Source organism: Paralichthys olivaceus, chromosome 12 (genome assembly GCF_024713975.1).
Source record: "Paralichthys olivaceus isolate ysfri-2021 chromosome 12, ASM2471397v2, whole genome shotgun sequence".
Classification (NCBI taxonomy): domain Eukaryota; kingdom Metazoa; phylum Chordata; class Actinopteri; order Pleuronectiformes; family Paralichthyidae; genus Paralichthys; species Paralichthys olivaceus.
This window is the reverse complement of record NC_091104.1, coordinates 779,404-806,306: the sequence shown is the minus strand read 5'-3', so window position 1 is coordinate 806,306 and position 26,903 is coordinate 779,404.

Genomic DNA, 26,903 nt, shown 5'->3' with positions numbered 1-26,903 from the left:
TGTAGACCAACATGTCTGCCTGCTTCATAGCTCTGTGTCACTTTCTCTCTGTCTCTAGTGTTTTCCCCCTCAGGCTTTGTCTCTTCCATCATCACTTTTGCCCCTCTCCCTTCGAACCCTCCTATATTCCCCACCACCCACCCCTTTGTGTACTTTCCTTTCTTTCTCCATCCTCTTTTTCATGCTCCAACATCTGGCAGCACATTTGGAACTCCATGTGAGTGGTCCCTTAGAAGTTGACACTGAAACAGTAAATACTAACCATCATGTGCCATTGGCTTTTTACAGCGATATAGCTTTCATCTACACTGGAAGAATTTAATTGTGAGATTTACAGCTCATAAGCGTAATGTACTGTATTGATAATTTGTCATGTCCAGATGACAAATGGAAAGACTGAGCACTGGTATTGCAGTATTGGTTGCAGCAGATATTAATAATGGAGATCTAAGAGGACCCTCTGTCTCTGTGGTTCGGTTTATAGTATGTGAGGAAGGAGACCTTTCACATCAGAAAGGGGTTACTATCTGCCTCCCATACAACAACTTGTTATCATGGGCCCCTTAGGTAACTGGTGAAACAATTTCTGATAAACTTTACCTTTACAAGCTTTACCTCATAATGGGATTGGATTCTACACCAATCCATGAGTCAGTGTCACATTATAGACCCATGGCAGGATTAATCTTGTATGGGTCATGGTGTGTCGTAGGACCCATATGTACCCATATGTTTACTTATTTCATCAGTCACCCAGAAATAAAACATTACTCTAGATGCATTTAGTTGATCTACTGTCTAATAAACAAACACAAATTAAGTGTCAACAGCTGTGAGCAAAGCAACCCAAGGAAATCCAAAATGGCTGACTTTATTATATCCACAATGATAAGATGATCCCACCAAATTGTATGAACACCCAAGCAAATTTATCAGGATCCTGCATTTGGGGGCACTATTGAGCCCCCTGGCCACACCCAAGCCTACCCACTACAGAAACGTTTAATTTGTCACCATCATTGGCACCATTGGTGCTCAGGCTTTTGTGTGTACAGGTTATTGTACTGTTATATTGATATTGTTCATATTATGCAGTAAATATTCTACTTCAGTTGTGATGTATATTTTTTAGCAAATTTGTGATCATTCATATTATGTAGTCACAAAATAGATGCAATGAAACAAGAGCTTTTAGGGTATCTGGGGCCCTCTGTGCAGTTGCTTGCTTTTCCCAGTAAAACAGTCTTGTTTAGGCACCAGCACAATGATGTTATGTCCTAATCCAAACCAGTTGTGTATCGTGCACCTCAGTGGGAGAAGAGGTGCAGTAGGGGGAATGAAAAGACAAATCCAGTAATGCACTAGTGTTCGCACAAATTTGGGGGCCTAAGTGGTATTGTTGAAGTTGATTGGAAATCATTGAAATGGTGCATTAGGTGTAAGATGACAGGTCTCTTCTCTCCTTGAATTGAGTTGGTACACTGTGCATCACATCATGTAACTTATTTGCGTGCCTCACATAAACACAAACATGTGGCCTGATGCACCCTCCCACATTTCAGCAGGAGTGGCCCTGGGTGTTCTGCATTGTGTGTTTTACCAAGCCTTTAGCTTGCCTGTTCAGAGCAGGTCAACTGTACGTTGCACTTTGGTTCCCAAATATTTTGGTAAGTTTATTGAATATAATAAGACCCATATGGACCACCATAAAAGTTACACAAACCCAATGAGTCACTTTATATTCAGCTGATGTGATCAGGTTGTAGACAAAAAAGTGGTATTCTGATTATGACCTCAATGCCAGACGTTGTAAAGATCAATGTGAGGTACTTATTCGGCTCTGTTAAACACACCAGTTCATTCCACACTGTTGTGAAAAAACTACATCAAGTCCATCAAACGTAATTTAAAGATTCAGTGTGTAGAATTTAGTGATATCTAGTGGTGAAGTTGCATGTTGCAGCTGAAAACCCCTCACCTCACCCTCCCCTTCCAAACAGGAAAGAGAACCTGTGGTAGCCTTCAGTTGTCATAAAAACTCAAAAGGTGTTTGGTTTGTCCAGTTTGGACTTAAATCATAAAAACATGGCGGCCTCCGTAGAGAGGTCCCACTCCTGATGTAAATATAAAGTATTTAGATATAAAGGGCCAATTCTAGGGTAAAGAAAACAACAATTCATAAAGTTTAGATGATTACACACAAGTGAAAACATCTCTAGGATTATTTTATATTCAATGTCTGCCATTAGATCCCTTTCACCTAAATCTTTCACTCTGAACCTTTAATCACAAACGTAGACTTGGACTCAAGGATGAACCCTCTCTCACTGTGACAATGCTCTGCAGAAACACTTATTTAATCTATTATTTAACAAAGCGATGCAGGAAAAGAAAGTCCGGTTTTATATAAAACAGGCAAATCTAGATTGAATGAAACATTCAAAATTATTTCAGACATAAACATTAAAAAACCAGTCCACATTTTAAATTCTACTTTGGCTAATGGTTGCCTACTAAATTGGTATTTAATGGAAAATGTTTATGAATCTAAACCACTCATATCCTACAGTACAAGTAGTACATTTTGCTTCAAAAAAGCCAAACTACAAAGTGCTAAAATATAAGTGCCATATAAGTGCAAGAATATATATATATATATATATATATATATATATATATATATATATATATATAATTTTTTTTAAGGTGTAGTCGGAAGAGACGTGTCTTTAGTCTGCGGCAGAAGATATGAAGACTTTCTGCCATTTAAGACATCAAGACATCTCTTATAAATGACTACAAGCGAATTTGTTCCTAACAGTTTTGCCAGCTGAGTAATCAAAGTATTGTGTCGAAGAACAATGATTTGGGATTGAGCTTCACCTGCTCTAGCTCACTCAAAAAGGGAAATTACACAGTAGCTCTTGTTGATTCAGCCAATAAGGCTATTTCTCTAGCATTCTTTCCTCTGTAGTACCAAACACTGCGGACTCACTTAGTATGGAGGTTTTTTACCTATCTTTATTCAAGGGTGTGGTCTTTCAGTTCGAGTGCCTGACTTGTTGAATTTATGTTCAGATTGTGCATTATTACCCCCTGTTTGCACTTAAGTTTGCTCTGCTTCTGCTCAAACTGTGTGCTTGCACTCAGATTTATTGTTGCTCACATGGATTTCCTGCGGTCCAGCTTCAGCACTTCTCCGCACTCGGGCTGCTTTCTGTTCATACTGTATAATAAAGCCATGGAGGGCAGGAGTGGATGAAACCAGTTTTCTTAGAATCAGGGAGATGTCTTTCATGTGTCTGCTCCTATATTTCGCTCTCCTCCTGTGCTGTTGTTAAATGTTTGTTTATGAGTGTCTCCTTCCAGCCACTATCCACTTATTCTCCATAGCATGCTAATCAGGTATTTTTGTCAGCTTAAGTGTGTGTGTGTGTGTGTGTGTGTGTGTTCTTGTTCTGGGCCAGGCTGACTTACAGACGGCCTCTGTAATAGCAGGTGTTCCCACAACGAAGTGGAACAGCTTGTCTTCCCTTACCCAACTTTAGCTTTGCCCTCTGGAGCCCAACATAAAGACAACAGCTACACACACACACACACACACACACACACACACACACGTAAATACAAGTTACACATCAGTCACAATCCACACACACATGGTATCACATGTAGTCACTCATTAGCCCACATTGTCTCTTCCTCTTTATGTTTGTTTTCCTTTACCTGTGTTTTATCTTGTTACTATCTCTGTATATCTTGTTGTCTTTTTGCTGTTCCGATGTTCTGTTCTCTCCACATTTAACAACTTATCCTTTCAGGTTTCGGAGGTCTTGTGTGTATGTGGGATGGGGGGTGGGGGGTACCAGTGCCCAATTCCCAATGCCTAAGCTGACATTGTGCAAGAAGCAGGGTACACCCTGGACCAGTCACCAATGCATCACAGGACTGACGCAAAGACAGAAAATTTACACTAACATGCAAACCCACAGGCAATTTGAAAAGACCCATGTAGAATTAGAGAGAACATGTAAACTCCACACGGAGAGACCTTGGCTCTGTATTGCCCTTTCTTATATCCTGTCTTTCTTAATTTATCTTCCGTCACAACTGCATTTTATTGATTTTTAAAGATTTTACTAAACACACAGAACCCTATTTACATCATCATTAAAAAGCTTTTTTGGTGATTGGATTGTAATCGGATACAGTTCAACCTCATGTACGTTTTTATTTATGAAGCAGCTTTTCTATTCTTGATGATCACTCAGTGCACTTTACAGAGCAGTTTTGCTGTTCACACATTCACAGACTATGTGAAGTACTGTCACACACCATTCACATACTGCCAGCACGGTCGTCAGAGGCAATTTGGGGTTTCGTTTTTTGCCCGTGGACACTTCGGCACACAGAAGAGGGGTCATAGTGAACACAAACAAGTGTGAATGTTGCTGCTGTGTTATTTTTGTTATTGTAGATGTAAAGAATAACCACACAGGTTTGTCCTAACCAGTGAGGTTGACAACAGATATTGGCAGCTCACAGTCATTAGTCAACCCTCATGTTATTCAAGACACCTGTGCACAAAGAGAAAATGAGACCGATCAAAAAGCAAAGACATAATCACAATTTTACAGATGGAAACCATCTTCTTTTTATAGTTGTTGCTTTTTGTACCTGCATAAACAAGAGAAAGGTTGTGATGCGAGCTTGACAGAGTGATCAGACCTCAATGTGGACATTGGAGACACATTGATGCTAGGTGAAAATATAATCTGGTTTAGAAACAATCTGGACACACCTTTTAATGCCATGTGAATGGAATCTAGTGTTGCATTATATGTGTGATATAGCCGATATAGTATATAGTTACTATATTATACGATACTGTATATACTTTTACAGCTTCTCTCTGAGTTGCAAAGAAATACATTGTCACAGATGCCCAAGGAGCCTTGTGACGATCATAAAAAATGCCATTTAATGTTAATGTAACATTATTGTAATGATTGCATATTAAGTCAAATTGTATCACCCTTAAAATGTATTTAGAGTCAAGACTTTGAAAGGACAGTCTTAGATCCTGAGGCAGTGACTTCCACAGCTGAGGGGCCTGAACAGCAAAGACCTGGTCTCCACTGCTGATAGGTTGCGATGTTGGGACCATAGGGCTTAATCAGAGGATCAGCAACCAGCCAGTTGAGGTCTAAGGTCAAGTACAGACTTGAGCTGTGAGCAATAGCCCATCATTAGCCTTGACGTCAGTGTTCTTGGTGCTGTAGGTGGATTTTTTTCTGAAATCTGATTATTGTTCACAAAGTATCCCTAATATCTTGGATACAATGGCAGCTTAAAAATGGGTCTGTAGGATCCAGAGAGGGTTTCTTTAAGAGGGGTTGAACAATGGCATGATTAAAATTGCTGAGGAAAATGCCAGTAGACTAACTGGGAATGCAGTGCGGAGGAAGGACTTTGGGAATGCCGAATATTCCACGCTTGACAGAGAGATTCTACTAAAGTGAGTCAAGGAGGACAAAAATGGAGTCAAGTTCTTGGCAAGCAGCCATCACTACCACCCACACACAAATAGCAAATAGCCCTCCTCATCAGAGCTGTTCTGCTCAGTCTGGCCCAGCTGTAGTGGCTGTGCAGGCATGATATCCTAATGAATATGGCCCTATAAACAGCCCCCTCCTCTAATTCAGGTTCTTCATTGCCTAAATATAGGTAAATTCTATATAGGAACTTATAAACAAATATTTGTTCTTGTTTTCTTTCGTCTGTCTCTTCATCGCCATCCGTCTTCTTTCTTAGAATCCAAGTCTTTGTCGCCCAAAATTAACTCACTATAAGCCGTGGGGAAAACAAACAGGGTCACATCTTGTGTGAAATTGTAAAATACTCAGATTCAGCATTCGATCTATTGTGGGTCAAGCATGTAAATTACATACACGCGCACACACATTTACCCTTTTTCTTACAGATGACAGAAATTCTTGTTAAGAGCTCTAATCTGACTCACTTGCCATTTTCTCAAGTGAAGCAGAAATTCCTCCTCAGAGATAAAGTTATGTCCATTCTAAGAATCAATAATCTGTTTATAAATAGCTTATTAATAAAGGAGTTAAGCCGCATATATATTTCATGGCAGAGGGAGGGAGCATCTCCCTCAGGCCACAGGGCTTAACTCGTATCATTCATTTATAATTAATCTGCACCACTTGGGACTTGGTGAATTAGAAATCCCGCAATAGACAAGAGCTGTTCCCATTGTGTAGCAGCTCGCAGATTGTGAGGTCCTCTCACCACTGCTATTAAAGAAGAAAAGACCAAAAAAAAGGGAGAGCAAGAGGGAGCGATGTAGCAGCAAATGTAGCTGCAGTGTATTTAGTGACGGTCACACTGAGATACTGGAGCAGGAGGCACAATATTTTTGTCATTTGTACACATTTCATTTTTCACTTTTTAAAACTATATACACAAAAAAGAAGAAAAAATGGATTTGGAAAAAAACTGTTGAAATGTCATTCAGACTAAACATCATTGTGACTTTCTCAACTTCCTGTTTTTGCACCACCAGACTTCAGACTCTTGTTTCATTTATTTCATGGTCATGCAGCTAACACGATGCACTTTACCCACCTTAATATTGTCTTCATGTATTTCTTCATTTCAGGCTGATGACCTCATAACTTTTTGAGTGATTACTTATCTCTTTATGGTGTGTACAGTGCTGCCTCTTTGTTTATTGGCGATGGTTCCTAACACTGTGTTCATAGTATTGCATTACTGAGTGTGAAAGTATGAACGTTCCGTTAGAAGTTTTAATATACAAAACAAAATCCACTTTGTTGTCTTTAAACCAGACCCGACAGTCGTTATCAGCATGGTGTGACTGCTAAAAGGAAATAAGAATGACCAGCATTAGTCTCTGTCAGGTTGCCTGCATATCCATCATATTTATATATGCATATGCATAATGACTATCTATTTAATATTCAAGACTTTAGGTCTCTAAACCCTAATCAATGCTATACATCTGCTGTTGTGACGCCTCATTTGTGTGGGATAAAAATTAAAAAACTGATTTCAATAAAATATGAAATATTTAAATATGAAAAATATAATATAAAATATATACATGATGAATGATTTCATAACCTTAGTGATGCTAACAAAAGGAGTACTAATTATGCAACAGGATTTAGAATTACTTTTTAACAGAATATTGCATAATTTCCTGTTTATTACGGGAAAAGCTGTTAATAGTTATTTAATTGAAATAAATACAGCTCATTTTGTTATTATCAAATCGCTGCTGTCTATTTCATTCTCAAAGAAACGAAAAAAATAACAAATATACCAAATTAATTGACACTGTAAATCAGGGAAATAAAAGAGAAACAAACAAAAGTTAAAAACCAGAAGAATAGTTGCCATAAGTAGCATTAGCACCATGTTCATTATCACAGATATACCTGTATAATTGTTTCAAAAACATTTGATTAGACACTTAATTCTACTTCATGAATTTTAGACATTTAAATCAGGAAGTAGTTACAATAATAAGAGTATGATGAAATATAGAATAATATAGTAAAGTGTGTATTTACAAAATAAAAATTATAAAAATCAGAATACTCAGTATGATACAAATACAAATAAATTTGAGAGTTTGATAATTGTAAAATAAGTTAATCAATGTCTCCAGTGTGCTTCCATCTCATTCTTTCATTCATGCTTTTATACACGCATTTTTTTCACTGCCCTATAAAATTGTCATTCTTTTATTTACAGTAAATCTGACAGACATGACAGACAATGAACAGATGCAAAAAGAGGCAGCTTCTCGTATTTATTACCGACTGGATCCCTCCTTTACTTTTTTAGGAAACAGGCATCTTTACCATCGCTCTTCAAAAATATAAACAAATGTAAAATATAAAGAATACAAACTTCATCAGTGTCGGCTTTTCAACCTTCTGCCGTTCCAGCAGCAACAATGTGAAATGTTAGCAAACTTAGCTGACATGGCAGTTAGATGACATGGCATGTTCCTCAGAGTTGTATGTAGGCTACATGAAATCTCGCTCTGTCTCTCTCACTCACACACACACACACTTCACAGAATGGGTCCAGCCTTCTATTGTGCCTGGTTAATCAGGGGTGGACTGACTTTGCCGTCACTTTCGCTCAAAAACAAAAGACTTGCTGTGGATGTGAAGGAGCTGTATCAGTGCAGCATCTCCCCGCAGCACCAGGGCAGCCAGGCAGGCAGGAAGAAAGGCCCAATCGCTGCTGGATGGCTGCAGGCGAGGAGAAAGACATTGCTGACAAACGCATTAATTACTTTATCAACTTCTTTCCCCAATTAACCTTACATGCCACCTTTCAGGTAAGCCGGCCGGGGGAGGATGAGCGTTGCAGGGCTCTGGCGCCGGCTACTCCTCATCAACGGGAAAAAAAACCCTGAGTCAGAGAAAAGATGAGGGCAAGAAAGACGTAGAGTCCTGAAGACAATAGTTTCCTCTGCTCTTTAAAAAAGCAAAACAAAGACAAAAATGACCAGATAACAATGTCATTACCATGAATTTTAGAAATCTCCACCAAACCCAGTTGTGATTACCAATGCCCACTTTAATCAATATACCGTCCATTCAGCCCCTGATTTGCATTTTGAGTTAATTGTTAATACTGGTGTGTCAGCTGTTTGAAGACAGTCTGGTTCAACCACTTTTTTCATCACCTCACAGACAAAAGGTAAGTCAGGTGAAATCAGGAGAGAATGAGGGAACACTTTGTAATGTTACAGACAAAAAATACGTATTTTGGAAATCAATCAATATAACAAGAAACAATATTTAGGGAAAAGTGTTTTTTAATCACAAAAATATATTCCGAAAATTGTAAGAATAAATTTACACAATTTTGTGAAAACAGTCAAAATTATACAGGAAAAAATGCATTATGTTAATTTCAAAATCAATGAGAATCAAAACCATAAGAGTAAAGTTAAAAATGTACGGTTTGATCATTTCCCTCACTTTAATATAAATAATACATTTGTCGTCATTTCATTGTGAATGATCATGCAGTGCAGTGAAATGGCATTGGAGATTGAACAGGTCTGTGCAGTTGCACTTGGCTGCCTCTGACCATCGACTACTGTAATTTTCCCGATAAAATTACATTTATATTGGAAAATGTATTTTTCTCTCAGCAGGGGGTGGTATTTAGCTCATAATCCTCTGGGGACCAGAATTTGAGGGTATAGGCATTGTCATGACTCATAACGTAAACTGTTGCTAAAAGGTAACAGCATATTTCATAGTGTTTACTTTTTACATTTGTGTTCCAGCAAAATGTGTTCGTTATTTTCTAATGTAACAAATGTAGAAGCACAGAGGGACAATCAGTAAAGGTAAACAGGCTTACAGGTAGGTTAGCTGCATGGACCAACAACAGGACACAATACGAAGGTCACTGGAAGTTCACAGAAAAATAAAAATTCACTCATTATCTACTCACCACTATGCCGATGGAGGGGTGGGTGAAGTGCTTGAGTCCACAAAACACTTTTGGAGTTAACAGCGTGCGCAAAAAACTTTTCAGACATGAGCCAGAGCGAATGTCCGCCCAAATTGGGTCCAGACTTTACCCTTCACACATGCACAACTCAGCAGGAGGTTCTTCACTCAAATGTGATGACAACAACACAGAACATTTCCGGAGCATTCATGTGAGGGTTGATGCAGCAGGCAGATGCAGCATGTAACATTTAAATTCTGCTGCATAGATCACGTGTTTATGTTTACTGCAAGTCAACACCGGTGTCGGGCCTTATCACCAAAATCTGTCCTGACATTTTCATCCGTGTCTCCTACATGTGCGGCTCCTCTTTTTCATCCTGAGATATTTGTGTTTGTTTGGGTTGTTTTCAATTTTGCTGTTGTGTGTAAGAAACATCAGAAACATCAAAACACCCAAGGAAGACCGGAGGTTCTCACTTGTACATTTGCGTTTCTAACACATGGTCCTTTCGGAGAATGTCCAGAGATTCTCTGAAGTTCAGTGCATGTCTGAAAGCAGAGTGAAGGGAATGCAGCATAAAAACACAGAAGGTGAGGAGAAAAAAGAACAACAACAGACATACAAGGTAAGTAATATCAAAATAAAACAAGAACAGGAAATATCATGAAGTAAATCTTTGGAAATTGCAGTGTAATGCAGGCAACCAACACAATAATGTAAAATGAGTTTCGAGAAACTGAAAAGAGAAATTATAGCACCACATGCACTAAATTATTATGGTTTGTTCGCAGTGCCAAGCCAAATCCTTTAACCAGATTTGGTGGAAAATGGTGAAGCAGTTTTTGCATGATCCTGCCCACAAACCCACAAATGCACATATATACCCTTATATAAATAATACCTCCTTGTCAGACATATTGAGGTGACTAGCTGGGGAGACTGATCTGTTATATCTATAATTTTTAGTCTTTTACACTAAAAATCCCTTTTAATTTAATATATTTACGTAACTAAAATCCAAATTACTTCTCTGAGTTACTGTTTTAAACCTTTCTTCCCCGCTCACCACAACTGAGGTAGAATTGAGTCTGGTTGTAGAGGTTTATCCAGTTAACGATGTATGTTATGATTCGGTGCTATAAAAAAGTATATTGAAGTGAATTTCATATGCATCACTTTATTCTGGAACAAGGCCAAACCATCTTTGAAATAAAATACAAATTTGACAAGTAGTTTGACTTTTAGGTTTGGTCCCTGCCCCATCCACTAACATGGAGGTGGGGTTTATAACATAAACTACCGCTAACCACCAGTGCGTGATCAAGATGCTTTGGCTTTACTTTTGGTTGGCTGTCTTATTGTCCATCTCTTCATGGGCTAAAGTCTATGGTTGAGACACATGCACTAAACTCTGGAGAATCTCCATACTTTCTCCGGAGGAGGTGCACGTGTGAACAAGTGTCCGAGTGAGAGTCCCCGGATTATCTGCGGACTTTCTCCACCTGGCCCCCAAGTATAAAGTCTGCAGAATCCAATGTGAGAAGAAAGCAGGAGTTCCCCCGCTGGATTCACCACAAGCAAATGTTGATGATGCTTCTGATGCAGGCCAGATACATGAAAAAACCCAAAAGAAAACAAATATATATCTGGGTGAAAAAGTGGAGCCATGGATGTGGAAGACGAAGATGTCAAGAGAGTTTGTGGTGATAAGAGCTGATGAAGGTTTTGATGTGTCGTAAACAAAATCATGTGATGTCCGCAGCAGAATTAATAAGTTACTTCTTGCTTCTGCCTGCAGTACCAACTCTCGCCTGAATAGCTTGTTGTGAACGCATCTGTGCAAGGAACTCTCCCGCTGCGTTGCGCGTGTGAAAGGCAAACTGTAGATAAAGTCTGGACCCAATTCTCTGGACTGAGACATCTGCTTTTTTCTCTTATCAGCTGTACAATCATTTTCTCTTATATTTCAGCTGACACAGCAGACAGATTGTACTTTATTTTTGTCCTCACCTCTATCCATCATAGCCATGTCAACACATGATATCCACAACTGCAAATGAGCATTAACACAAACTCTCTGGCACAGACATCCATGTGAGTAGAGTGTGAGCAGACTTGTGCTCTGGATTCGTTCAGACCTCTCTCATTCGGAGCTTTGGTGCGCTGCATTGTTGTACCTTACATTAGAGTCTGTTATCCCTTTGCAGTGCAGCGCCTGCCAGAATGGCTGTGGAAGTAGAAGATGAAAGGTTAACACAAGCATATGGATCTACTATTGAAGCCCTCCAAACCAACACACATACACATCTGCACGTGCACATGTATCCCCTCATTAAAACTTTGACTAGAAAATCTGGGAGGGAAGTGTTAATCAGATGTTTAATTACCATCCCCCCAACACTCTGAATTTATTGTAGTTGAATGCCGGCTTTTCTTCACCATGAGCTGAAATGTTAATTATGACCCTGGCAAGAGAACTGAAACAGAAAGACTTGGAGTAGAATGGAAGGGCAAATACAAAGCAGCTGTGGCCTGGGCTAGAGCTAGAGCTGGAGCTGGAGCTGAGCTGGGACTAAGACTCAGCCTAAATTGGGCACAACCATGAGTAAAACTGGAACTAAAACTGATAAAGGAATGGATTTAAACATTAGGTCCCAGGTTACAGTTTACTTTGAAGTAGAGAGTAAAGATTGGAATAAAACTGCTCTAGGATTAGAGTTCAAGATAACACAGATTTAGTACAAGCACAAGGACTGTATATTACCTGGAGCAACCTAATGCTTTGCAGTTATTGGGGGCAAAATTAAAACGAGCTAAAGACTGCATTTTGCTTTTGTCATTTCAACAAGAATTGAAGCGTATTGACTTCATAACTTTGAGTAACTTAATTGATAATATGCAATATTAAACATAATTAGTTGTTTGTAGGTATCACATACTGTAGACTACCATCAGCTGCAGTAATGCTGCCTCTAACACATCATTTCATTTGAGTTTACAGAGGTCTGACCTCTGAACGAGAGGGTCCTAGGTCACGCAAAAGTTACACAGGTAGTTTGTCATGTTTGTATAGTTTTGATAGATCCCCAATACAACCAATATATGGCTATATGAACATGTCATGCCATTTACTGTGCAGAGTATGTCTGAGTGAGGACCTGCGTTTGCATGAACATTTTTATTGAAATGTGTTCTTGTGTAGCTGCATATGGCCACGTGTGTCGTGCAGTTACACGTTTAATGAGGACAGAGTGAGATGTTTTGTTCCTAGTTCCCCCATTAGTGGGACTTGGGAGTATTACTGTGACTCACTAATTCACCAAAACAATACATAGTCTAATTACCACCGTATTATTAGACATGGATGTCAAACTCAACAGGGAGGGTAGGAAGTTGGTCCTGGGCCAAGAGAATATTGAGCACCTTATTTATTACACAAAACACCCCCCTCCTCCTCCTCAGTCTCCCACCCCATATTGGATGAGCTCATTTCCTGTCCATGATCCCCCTCAGATGTAGGCAAGTTGTTTCTGTAACTGTAATTTTAAAAAAAGGAACAAATTCCACACAGTTTGTTCTTCTGTTCATCAGTCGATCCATCCTGTAGACAGGTGGAAAACCACTTTCCTGTTTCAACTTTACGCTCCTTGCTTGTATTTTCCTTCTCCTCCTTCCCCCCCAAAGCTCCCTGCCCCCTTTCCTCTCTCTCTCTTTTTTGATGTGTTTGCCTTCACGGCTTTTGAGTGCTCTCTAATTCCATCTGGCCACAACAGAGAAGGCTGCGCTGTGAGAAAAAGCATTTCCATATGTGGAAATTAGGCCCCCCCACACCCTCAACACACACACACACACACACACACACAAGCACATACGTTGTGTCTCCATGACCTCAGAAGACATTACATTTATTTCACCTGCTGACAAATACATGTGTAAACCTAACCTTACCCTAATCTCAAAACATGTCTTCCCCCTAGCATTTAGTGGTTCTCATTATGGGCACTTCCTTTTTGTCCCCATTAGGGAGGCAAATCCCTAAGTGTGACTGTGTATACAGAATTCGGTCCCTGCAATGTACGTAATACCTAAAGAACCCCACACCACCACCACACACAATATCAGACACAAGCTGCACCTACCCCCATATAGAGCAAATGCCAAGGCTGCTAATGGTGATCAGGGGGGAGTTTATGTTGGCCCTGGGTCTGAGTCTGTAAGTTGTCAGAATGCAAATGTATTATTCTTATTATTATTGTCATTGTTGTTGTTCATTATTATTTTTTAAATTGCATGTGCTGATTATGACAATTAGCTGAGATTGAAAGAGATACACCTGCAGCTTTATTACCTGTGCTCCAGTTCCATCCTTAATTTCTTAGGTGAATTAAAATCCCCACTCACAGCATGCCCCCCCCCCCCCCCTCCCAAAAAAAAACAAACAAACAAAAAAAACAAATTAAATAAATGTTAGCAGTTCATTAAGCTTGAAGGAAAAGAAAGAGCGAGCAATAAGACACACTGATTATTCCACCATTCCACACTGCTAACACACACATTGTTATCATTCACAAATAGCTAAATGCATAAACAAAAGGTAGATCATAATTCAGTCACAATATCATTTTCGTCTTTGTGTATTTGCTGTTGCAAAGAAGTTGCATCAATGTAATATCTATGAGAGTCAGTGTTCTCATTTTTGATTCATAAACATAATTTCCATTGTCTGTCCATCCACCTTGAGTATGTCTAACACCCTCACCTCACACTGTACTCTAACACTGCAGTGCGGTTAATAAAGATGCATGTACAGTACACCAGTGTCTTGTCTTGTGCCTTTACCTTGGTGTCATTCATGACACACAACTCCATTTTGTCTTGGTAAACTGGGATCATTCAATCAATGCCTGTTTGTAAGCAAGTCTAAGACAGCTAACAGGATTGTGATATATTGAGAGATTCCACCTTGAGTGTGAGCAGTCAATACTGCCATTCCTGAGTGGCCATTCTATTAAAGCTAAGCTTAATAGCTCAAGGTGACACTGGAATGTCATATTTGTGTGTCTGTGTGTGACTGTTTTGCCTGCATTAGTTTTGTGATTAAAGCCAAATGCACATCAATGTCTCCGTCTTTCTGTCTCTCCCTGCTTGTCCTTAATCTATACCAAACACACACACACACAAACACACTTGTCTTGCAGATGCACAAAGTGATGGCCCTGGTTGCAGTCTTTGGAGATGTTAAAGAGAAAGGTGAACATCCTTGATTCCTTTTGCCCATTTTGAAAAACTGAGTGTCCACAGAACATGTGTACTGTGTGTGAAAACTGGGGTCTGATTGATTTATCAGACAAAGACTTTGATCCCTAGATCAAATAAATATAACATTTACACTTTTTGATATTACATTACATATTATTCAGCTGATGTTTTTATCCAAAGCAGTTTCCAATAAGTGGATCTGGCTGGGGCTGTAGAGAAGTTGTCCTCTAAACAGAAGGTTGGCGGCTCGAATCCCAGGCCATGCCGACGTGTCCTTGGGCAAGATGATGATGATGATGATGCTGACCCTTGAGTTGAATGCACTAATTGCCATTGTAACTCGCTTTGGATTAAAGTGTCAGCTAAATGACATGTAATGTAAAGTGCATTCAACCATGAGGGTACAAACCCAGAACAGCAAGAATCATGTAAGTACATTATATAAGTGCAACTAAATTGTTTTTTTTATAAACACCAGAGCTGATGATGGTTATTAGACATCATCTTCTTAACCAAGATGTAGTCTGAAGACATGTAATTAGCCTGTGGCGGATGATGTGTAGACTTTCTGCTGTCCTGGTTCCCAAATAGTGGAATGAGCTCCCCATCAGGACAGCAGAAAGTCTACACATCTTCAGCCATAGGCTGAAAACACATGGTACTAGTGATTTTGTTGAGTGTCTAGGTGTCCCTCGCAGTGAGTGAGCAGCAGGCCGATTGGCCGATGCAGACTGGAGAGGACGGGCTTGGGTGTAAGGTTTAACCATGTCCTTAATGTAGGCTGGGCCTGATCTGTTCACAGCACAGTACTAGTGTCTTGAACTGGTAACCAGTGAAGGGAGCGGAGGAGCAGTGTAGAGTTCAATTAAGTCCTAGTTTCCACTAAAGGGTCAATAGATCTCATCAAAATAAGAAAGGCTACAACAGGCTAATAAAAACTAGCCATTTCATTTAGAAACTCTAGTAGATACAAGATAAGGATTGTACTGAGGGGACAATTTCAATGAGTAAATATTAGGACAATCTGACTATCAAATAAGGAAATATTTAGTTTCCGAACTTCACATTTAGTCTGTTAGTGGTGTTAGTGTCCCAATTGAAAAGGCTCAGCGCTCACTAAATCTAATTTGCACATTAGATTTTGTGGTGTTTCTTGTGAATATGTTAAAAGTGACTGTGAAGGCTATAAATGGCATTGGTCAATGGTTTTCTGTAGAGGAAGTCACACGATTGCAAAAGGATAAATATTTTAAGTGTTAAGGTAATATTAGTGGTAGACGTAAAGATACCCTCTCAAACTGCAATCCCTAGATTTTGGCTGTACAGCGCTAACACTTGGGCTGTACAGGCTAAAAGAATTTCCCAGAATACCTTGCAAAGCACAGGCAAGATGGGAGAGACCCAAAAATTTAGTATTTCCTCCATTAAAAATGATTTAAAAATTATGATAATTGTAATATCTTAGTTTATTATTGTTTCAATGTATTATGGTCATTTTTTTCACAACAACATAAAAAAATATGTTAGCATGCTAGCGTTTTGTTTGTTTTGCATGATAATCATGATTTTCACATAATTTCATGTCGCATCCCCCTCTATTTGAAGATACATGATGCACTTGATTTAACTAGCATACAACAGTGATGTTACTGAACTAAGCTGCTCCTCTAATAACAATGCATCCTGGCGGGGTTGCATATACAGTAGACCACTGCTAGCAGCCTGGAGCAGTGTGCTTTTGATTTATACGTGAAATAATGCAGAGCATCTAAGCTTTTCAATTTCCATTGGATGAATGACAAATGTCACTGTGCTATACAATTATTGCCATAGTACTGAGGGAAAGCCCTGAGTATTTGTCTGGTCATTTGATTCACGCTTGCATTAGCATAGATGTCACTACTGATGACGTGTCAGGTTTTTGACTACTGATGATGTAATGGCTTCTTGAAATCTGTCCCAATTTGTGGGAGAAGATTTCAACCACTTGTAACTCCGATTCAAGGGGCAAGATAACCCTCGAAAACAAGGTCAGGGGTAGGGAGAAGGGGTGAAATGGGATGGACCTATGTGGTCAGGTATTCAATCATATAGAAATTGTTAATTTAAGTAAACTTGCAGAACCTAGAATAGATGATTGGCCAGCTGCGGCAGCACCCTCCGCTTTGCCAGGTAGAACCACTTCACCAGCTCTTTGCCAAAGCAAAGTGGTCTTGCAGTGCCAACAGTTTGGTAAGCAGAGTTCAAACAGCTGGCAAAGATGTTTGCCTACCAGTGGCAATCCACTTGACCTCAGCATGTTCTAACATAGAAGAGCATAAGATGGAGGCAGTCGTCAATTTTAAGGCCATGAGGCAGATGTGGTGGGGTTGTGGGAGCACCATACACAGACACAGGGCCTCAGCAACAACATTGTATGTGAGGTGGCTGGAAGGGGCTTTATGTGAGCAAAATGTTTTTGTTCATCAATATGCGTGTGTGTGTGTGAGTGTGTGTGTGTGTGTGTGTGTGTGCGTGTGTGGAACAAGCAGTGCTGCTAAAAGCGAGGAATAAAAAAGCCTCAAGGGGCCAGGGGGAAATCTTGGGCCCCCATGACCCCTCCTGTGGCTAGGGCCCAGCTGTGATGTACTGGGCATCTGCCAGCCAGAGGACAGATCTGTCCCCAGCCACACACACACATGCACGCATGCATACACACTCACACACACATACGCATGCACAAACGCACACAAGGATGGATGCATGCACGCACGCACACAGACACACACACACACAGAAAAGAGGCTCACACAATGTTTAAAAGACACATACAGACTAACATGTGTACCCATGTGTCTCTCACACACAGAGATCATTTGCAGTGATCTATCTGTTTGTTTGTTCCGTGGGGGCAGATCCTCTTTGAGCATGGTAGAGGGCAGTTGTGGTCTGAGGAAAATCCGCTCAGTGCATCTCTCTGAAGGAGAAAAATCAAATCAAATAAAATCCTTTGTTTCCCCAACAACAAACCCAGGAGCCATACGCAACAATCACTCACTCCAATGGCTCACACAATTGCCAAAGCGATAACATCCAGGGGGAAAAAAACAAAAACATAGGGTGACTCTATAAAATATTTTGATTTAATGTGAGCATTTCAGATGAAGGTGGGTATATTGATGTCTATGAAAATCTGTTTGAATATCTGTACTTAGAATCACAATATTTTTTATCAATAGATAATGTTTATTATCATTTTCACAGAAATAACTGTGTGCTTCATACAGCCTTCTCTCTCTATTGTGTCAGAGTGTATTCCTATGTGAACCCTGTCTCCAGTCTTAGCCCGGACACAGCCTTTAGAAGATGTTTCTGAAAGGGATGACTAACCACAATGTCCTCACTTCATTCAATCAAGCTGGTCCTCACAAATATGGCAGAGCAGTTGGCAGTAATATTTCCACCACCAATCATATGGTAAGGCGGGTAAGTCCATATAGTACTCCCTGGACCGTAGACACTTGTTTCAGAGATTTAAGTCAGTAAATTAAACTGTAAGTGCTGGTGGGATATGGGGGTCAAAACATGATTGTTAGAGGTTAATGGGACATATCCTCACCATCTCAAGTGGGAATTATGCTCTTGCATGGGACTGAGGTCAGGAACTGGACAATCAAAACCATCTAATTGTGGAGCTGGTTTTTATGGAGGCACGAAAAGGCCTCATTTAAGAACTCATAGGCCATGGTTAGTTTAGTGCTGTAGTCGCTGCTTCATAGTGACAGTTTTCAATTCACCCATTCACACACACATTCATACATTGCATCTATTAGGGGTTGTATGAGGGGCAATTCGGGGTTCAGCATCTTGCCCAAGGACACTTCGGCATGCAGATGGGGAAGACTGGGGATTGAACTGCCAAGGACGACCACTCTACCCCTCAGCCACAGCTGCCCTGTGTGTGCCTGTGTGTGAATGTAGCCATGAATTAGCACTCAGGTGATTTTAGCTTGCGCCAGCCACTGATCACAGAGTAGCTGTCAGTGCTATCCAGGGTGTATGATTGACCCCACCTCCCCCTTATGGCACCAGTGCGGAAAATAAAACACACACACACACACACACACATGAAACTTAAGTTGTTTGTGACTGTGTATGTGGGTGTGTCATAGGCTGAAATGTGGGACTCATTTCAGACTAAAGACCAACTCATGCAGGACAGATTGTCCAATAGGGACAAAAGTGTTGTCCCCCAACAATTGGGAAAAAGCTGATTATTTGTTTAGTGGTTAAACCTAAGTCAAGGTGTCATGGTTTTTGCATGCTGAAGTGTCCTTAGGCAAGATCCTGCACCCCGAATTGCCCTTCATAGAAAAAAGCCATCCCATAGATGCACTGAATGAATGTGTCTGCGAATGGGAAAAACTACTGTGAAGTGCTTCGAGAGGTCATCAAGACTAGAAAAGCGCATGTAAATACAGAGTTAAAAGGAAATTACTACAAGTCTGCATAATGTCCCGCAAAGTGACCTATGACAGCACATGCAAATGTGTGTGTGTGCCAGTGTGTGCCCCTCCCTTTTAGAACATAGCTACCAGTTGTCGCACGAGACAAGCATTCCCTGTCACAGAGGATAAAATATTTATAATGAGAGCGTTGAGGGGAGGACCTGAATTATTTAACACGAGGATGAGGGGGGGTGGCACTAAACAATCTTCACAGTGTGGCATCTCTCTTCACGCAAACATGCACACAAAAGTACACTTCTCTCCTGTCCCCTCTGTAGCAAGTGGACAGCACTGCAGTCCTATCACCACCTCACCTCTCTAGGCTGCGGTAACGAAACCATATGTTTCAGTAACTGTGTGTGTGTGTGTGTGCTTGTGTGTGTGTGTGTGGAGGGGGTAGGGGGTGCTATCATGGCAATGTTCGCAAGTGTATTTTACATATTCATAGACTCCCCTTAGGTATTCAAGTGTCATCAATCCAAATGCATAAAGGGGCTGAATCAAGCAAACACTCAGGTCACACACTTCAAATACAAGCTACTGCTGTTATCATGACCATGTTCACCACGGTTCATACTGGCGTGGGTCACGAAGTCTGATTTCCCCAGAGGCCTCCAACATCTCAGGTGTTTATTTAGTGTCTTTAAAACTGCACTAAACCAGGTTTTTGTGTGAATCCAACCGTGGTGTCAACCGAATTACAAATTGGAAACACAACAAAGACAAAATCCCATCATGGCTAATTGAGATGCCCAAATAAAATTCTGCTATTGGGGGAAGATGATGAAATGAAAAGCCAGCATTTACAAGTAAAATGGAAAAAAATGCTCTATTACCAGGTTAGCAAATTGCACACTTTATCATTTTGTTAAGGACACTTAAAATTAAACATTGTTTGCTTCTAATCTCTTGACATACATGGTAACCCCATTATTCAGTGCCTGCAGGTGAGCAAAAAATATTATTTTCTTGATATATTGCTTTATGTGAAGGATCTTTTAAGGCCTGGGAAGGCAGAAGTGTGAAACATGTTAAATGTGTCCTCGCTTAAAAGTACAGTGTGTAGAATTTAGGGATATCACGTGTTGAAATAACATGTTGCAGCTTCACCTCACCTTCTCCTTCCAAACATGAAAAAGAAACTGTGGTAGCCTTTAATTGTCATAAAAACTCAAAAGGTGTTTAGTTTGTCCAGTCTGGACTAATGTAAAAATATTTAAATATGAATGGCTTCTTCTAAGGTAAAGAAAACTACAATTTATACAATTTAAATGAAACGAATTATTCTACATTACTTTTCTGCCAATGGATCCCTTTCACCTAAATCTTACACACTGGACCTTTAAGTTACTTGAAATTGCACATTTTAGGTGGATACTTCATTGCATAGCACACTACACACAGAGATTTTCATTACAATTTATTAATTCTAATTAATCTGAACAATGTTATGTCTGGGTGCAGCAACTATGAAAAAGAGAGACAATCAATATATTACTATTGTTAAAACTATCTTATTTTGACAAACTGGTTGCACCTCAAATTTCGAAATAATACCACTTGAAATGTAATTTTCTTGCGTCTTTATAGCTACTGAAATCCTTACATAGGATGAGTGAAATGGGAGTAAGCACAAGCCTCCTCAGTGAAGTCAAACCAAATGGGAAGCATTCATTTAAAATAAATGAAGATTACTTTCATTTAAACTTGTTTTAAAAAAACAAGGATAAACAAAGATTTTCTCTTAGTTCCCTCTATGGTCACCCCCACATGATTATGAGCTACAGATGGACACTGAACTTGCTCTTCTCACGTTTTCTCACGTTAAATTGGTCTAGCTGAAGTGTATGCTTGGAGATGATGCGCGAAAGCTCTTTGGGGGATCCTGGACCAGGCGATGAGGCCACCCGGGACTGGTCAGACTGAGCCAGGAGAGAGAGACCGAGAGAGAATGAGTTGGAGAGAGAGTGTATGTGTGCGTCCTATTATCTGCGTCTCCTCAGCATTTTGTGAGAGAACCAGATGGGGTCCATTCACACCACTCTGAGTTCTGGAGGCTCCCTGCAGCCACTTCTTGTTATCTTTTGTCACCAATCAAGTGCCATTTTCTCTCTCCTCCTCTGCTTCCTTTCCTTTCCTCCTCACTCATTTTTCCTGCTATTCTTCATTCCGCCTCCATTTGCATTTTGGCCTGCCAGTGTGCAGTTTTATTTTATATTGTGAGCTACTAATTGATGCTGGGATCAATGTTTCCTGTGTGTAAATATCACCATATTTTATTTTGTATTGATGTTACCTAACAAAGACCAAGGTGGTTTAAATATTGCTTTTAAAAGTTGGGAGTTTGCCCTGTTTATTGTGGGCAGGTCACCAGCATATCATAGTGCCAACATAGAGAAACACAGATCCATTAATCACATTAAAGGGATAGTTCAACAAAAAATGAAAATTCACTCATTGTCTGTTCACCACTATGCCAATGAAGTGTTTGAATCCACCAAAGACTTTTGGAGATTCAGGGGTAAACAGTGTTGCGACCAAATCCAATTGTAATGGATTTGAAGTAGCTTCTTCAAATGTAAAAATAATGCTCCTATGGTGTCATCCAAGTGTCTTTAATCCCCAACATTCAAATTCAACTCGGAACTGTCATTTACCATGTTTTTAGCCTAACAGTCCGTGGCTCAGCGGTAGAGCAGGTAGAGCAGGTCGTCCAATAACCGGAATGTTGGCAGTTCGATCCTTGCTCCTGCTGTTGATGGACTGACAGCTGTTGGGGTGGCAACTCATCTCCTTGCCACGACCGAGGTGCCCTTGAGCAAGGCACCACCCCCCTCCCCCCAACATCTGCTCCCCAGGCGCTGACAACGGCAGCCCACCGCTCCAGCATATGTGTGTACATGGCATTAGTCTATGTGTGTCCCTGTGCGTGTTTCGACAGGTGCCAACTGGATGGGTTAAATGCAGAGGATGAATTTCATGTATGCATGTAATAGTGCATAGTAATAGTACTTCTTCTTTAACACCTATGGTGAATTAAGTGTCCCCCCAATCCTAACCCCAATCTGTATGTCTTTGGACTGTTGAAGGAAGCTGGAGATAAAATTTGATGACCCCCAGAGAATGACTTCACCTTTCATCAAGTTTTAATAAAGTTAAATAAAGGCAAATTCCCTCCATGACCAACATTGGTCCACAACCAGGTATCTTGAAAACTAATGGTTGGACACGTTTGAAAGTGTTGAAGTATTGAATTTGAATTTAGATTGTTTAACCTGAATAATTGGAACACACATTTCACAAACTGTTCTTCTTGTGATTTGAAGCTGAAATATAGACAAACAATGCTCCAATAAGTGGGAACCAGGACAGTGTGCCTTTAGTCTGCGGACCAAATTGAAGATGTCTTCTTCTATGTCCTTTGATAATTCTAATAGCTTCAGATCAAGAGTTTGTGTCTGTCCTTGTCTGGTTAGACCTCAGTGCAGCATTCAACACTATTGATCATCAAATTTTATAACGGAGACGAGAACCGTTAATTGGCATTAAAGGAACTGCACTAAACTGGTTTAAATCCAATTTTTCTGATCGATTCTGATTTGTGCAACTTAATGATGAGTCATCTCTCTGCACTAAAGTTAACCACAGTGTTCCACAGGGTTCTGTGCAGGGTGGAATCATCTCCCAGTTACAGTTCAGGAGGCAGACACCCTCTCTATGTTTAAGAGTAGGCTTAAAACATTCCTTTATGATAAAGCTTATAGTTAGAGTGGGTCCAGGCCTGTCTTAGACCTGCTCTAAGTTCTGCTGCTATAGGTTTAGAATGTCAGGGACACATGGAGCTTCTCTCTCCTCTTCGCCCTCCTTATCACATCAAAGAAATTAATGTCTCATCAATACATGTTACAGACTTGACTTCTTCCTATGCCTTATCAAACGCAGATCTGGGCCGCAGCTGAGGCAACTTCAAGGACTATGATGGTGGATCGCTTGAGGTTTCTACATTCTTTTTCCCTGTTAAAAGGTTTTCTTTTAAGTAGGATTTCCTTATTCTTGTTGAGGGTTAAGGGCAGAGCATGTCACACCTTGTTTAAGGTGTTTAACCCATGAGACAAATTGTGATTTGTGAATATGGGTAGTACAAATAAAATTGGATTGATTGATTGATTGATTGATAAACTATGGTAGCAGTTGGCAATTGGGTCAAACCTCGATTGTGTCACCCATTTTGATCGTTTGACAGATACTCAAGTAATAACTTCCTCTTTAGCAATTTGTTGTCAAAGTAAAAGGATAACATTTAAGCAAAGCATTTTTTTGCTGCAATGCTTTATATCAGGCTGTGTTATTTTTAAGTTGTGAACTTAACTCTAAAGATTGCGTTGATTACTTAATAGACCTTTGAAATGGCCATCATGCAATGTTTGAAAAGAAAATACGCCAGTTGAATCACTAATTCCATTACTATTTCAAACTTTCATATCAAAAACAGCTTCACTGCAGATAAACCAGGTAGGATTAAGGCAAAAGTTTTCTAACTTGACTCTGCGCCATAAATTGTATATATATTGCTTTGTCTGTTTAACGAAGACTCACTAATGTCAAGGAATATTTCTGCAGTAGGGTTTTGTTCATATCATATCTATTATTGACAATAAGGAAAAGGGAAATAAAACAGAGCTCATTAAGAGCATATCATCCGTCTAACAACTCCAGACATATCTGTCTGTCTGCCTGGCATGTGTAAAACGGGACTGCACTATAATTATATGAGTGATGTGGTGGGGTTTGATGTCCTGCTTAAATTGAAGTCAAGATATAGCTCTCACAATCACTCAAATCATTCCTGTCTATTCACAGTATTAGGGCACAAGTTATCTTTCATAATAGTTCTTACTTTTGAATCCCAAAAAACAGAAGGCATGAGTCATGAAAAGGTTTGAAGGCAATGCATTGTGAGACATTTGCAGATGGTTGGCTTAGGTCAGAGCCCGATTTGACTGAGGGTCAGAATGGTGGGGCAGGACAGGCCACAGACCAGGGACGAAACTACTGGAAGAGAAGATTCCCTCTATATAGATTTGCATACTTATGCATGCATGTTTAATGTATTTATGATTATATAAACTCGACTGGTGCAGAAGCTGTTGACTGTCCACTTTTTGATTCTCTATAGATATGAATGCTTCTGTTTGGTGAAAGAAAACCAGAAACATTTGGGGAAAAAAGCGAGTGGCATTCACATACTGTACAGGTGTCAAGCTTCAATGGGTGAGTCCACAAAGCGAGTACGGTGTCAGTGAGAAAATGTCTGACTAATCAGAGCTCATTGTTTTACGTGGTGAGGAACAAAGGCTGAGTAATTGCTGTTATTGAAACCAGAGAAGAAAAAGAACTGAACAGCTCATCTCAACCAGGAAAGGGAAGATCATCGCCATTATCACCAATGCTGTCTTCATCATCACCACCACCACTAACGTCAACAAAATCATATTTTTTATCTTCACAATTACTATCATCAAATCATCACTACACATCATTACTATTGTCATGTTCAATTCCATTTTGGCCACTGTCAATTACGTCGTGCCGAGGATTACTGTATAGATATTCCCGAACCAGAAGCCCTGGGTTAATGGTGACATCCATGCCAAACGTAAAGCACAGAGTGACGCTTACAACTCAGGTGATTTGGAGGAGTACAGGAACTCCAGGTACGTGCTCCGTAAGGCTATTAGCAGTGTCAAGAGACAGTACAGGGACAAAGTGGAGTCTTATTACCAGGGCTCAAACACGAGGAACATGTGGTCTGGACTAAAAACCATCAGAGACTACAAATGAAGACCAGCAGGGCTGATGTTATGTCTGCATCTCTCCCAGATATACTGAATGACTTCTATGCACGTTTTGAGAACAACTCCCCAGTTGTGGAGGTACAAAAGGCCCAGGAGGACCGCTGCCCACCTGTAATATCCAGGGCAGATGTGTGGATATCAGTGATGCGGATTAACACACGCAAAGCACCTGGACCTGATGGCATCCCTGGCCGAGCTCTCAAGCAGATCAGCCGGCAGATGCCAAAAAACATTTTCAACCTGTCACTGCTCCAGTCTGTAGTCCCCACATGTTTCAAGGAGACCATCATTGTCCCTGTTCCCAAGAAACCCCCAAACTCTCTGCCTGAACAACTACCACCCAGTAGCACACACCTCCATCATCATGAAGAGCTTTGAGAGGTAAGTAAAATCTTTCATCACCTCCTCCCTCCCTGACTCACTGGACCCACTTCAATTTGCCTACAGGCCAAATAGGTTGACTGCAGATGCCATCTCCCTCACCCTTCATACTGCCCACGCCCAACTGGGCCAGATGTGAGAATGCTGTTCATTGACTACAGGTCAGCATTCAATACCATTGTGCCCTTGAAGCTCGTCACCAAGTTTGGAAACCTTGGGTTCAACACTGCCCTCTGTGATTGGATACTGAACTTCTTGACGGGAAGACCCCAGGCCTTGCGGATAGGCAACACCACATCCTCCACCCTGACTCTCAACACAACCGGCCCTCTCACACATTACTGTATATGCCACTATATATTATGTATATTGTATATTACACTATCTGTACAGGAGAATAGTGCCTGTTAAATTCCACAGACACTCCCTCATCAAACACCATCATCAAATTTGCTGATGACATGTCTGCCATCGACCTGATCAGCAGTGACGATGAGATGGCCTACAGCCCTGACCACAGGAAGACACAGGGAGAAGAACCCATTAGGGATGACCTGACCTGTACTCACCACACAGACTCCATCACAAAGACAGCCAGACAATGGCTCTTCTTCCTCCGCAGGTTGTGGAGGATCAACATGGACTCCAGGATTCTCTCCACCTTTAACAGGTGCACCATAGAGAGTATCCTGACTGGCTGCATCACCACCTGGTATGGCAGCTGCACCGCCCTGAACTGTAAGGCTCTACAGAGGATGGTGAAGTCTGCTCAGCACATCACAAGGATGGAGCTGCCATCTATGGAGGGCCTCTACACCCAGCAGTGTAGGAAGAAGGCCAACAGGATCCTTAAAGATCGCTATCACCCAAGCCATAAACTGTTCTGCCTGCTGCCGTCTGGTGGACAGTACTGCAGCATCAGGGCCAGCACCGACAGACTCAGTGACAGCTTCATCCCCCAAGACTGTTGAACTCCTCTGAAAAATTACCATAAGACTGTTACTCCTCTAAACAGCCCACTCCTGCTATAAGATTGCACCTTATAATATTTGTACCACAACTAATCAGTATTACTTCCATCCATTCAGTAATATATTTAATTTTAGTTTATAACTTATATTTTAGGTGTATATTTTTTAATATTTAATTCAATAACTTCTTTTTTATTATTATTTTATTTTCTATTCAAAATTTGTATTTCTTGTGTGGTTTTCCTTCTAAATATTTTTTGAGCATGGCTAGAAGGGAGCCTGTGACCCAAGAATTTCTTTGCCAGAGACTACTGTATGTATTTGTTTTGCACACGACAAATAAAGTCTTGAAGACTCTGTTTCATGTATATGCCCGACCAATGTGTCATGACTGTAAGCTATATAGAAGAAGAGTGATA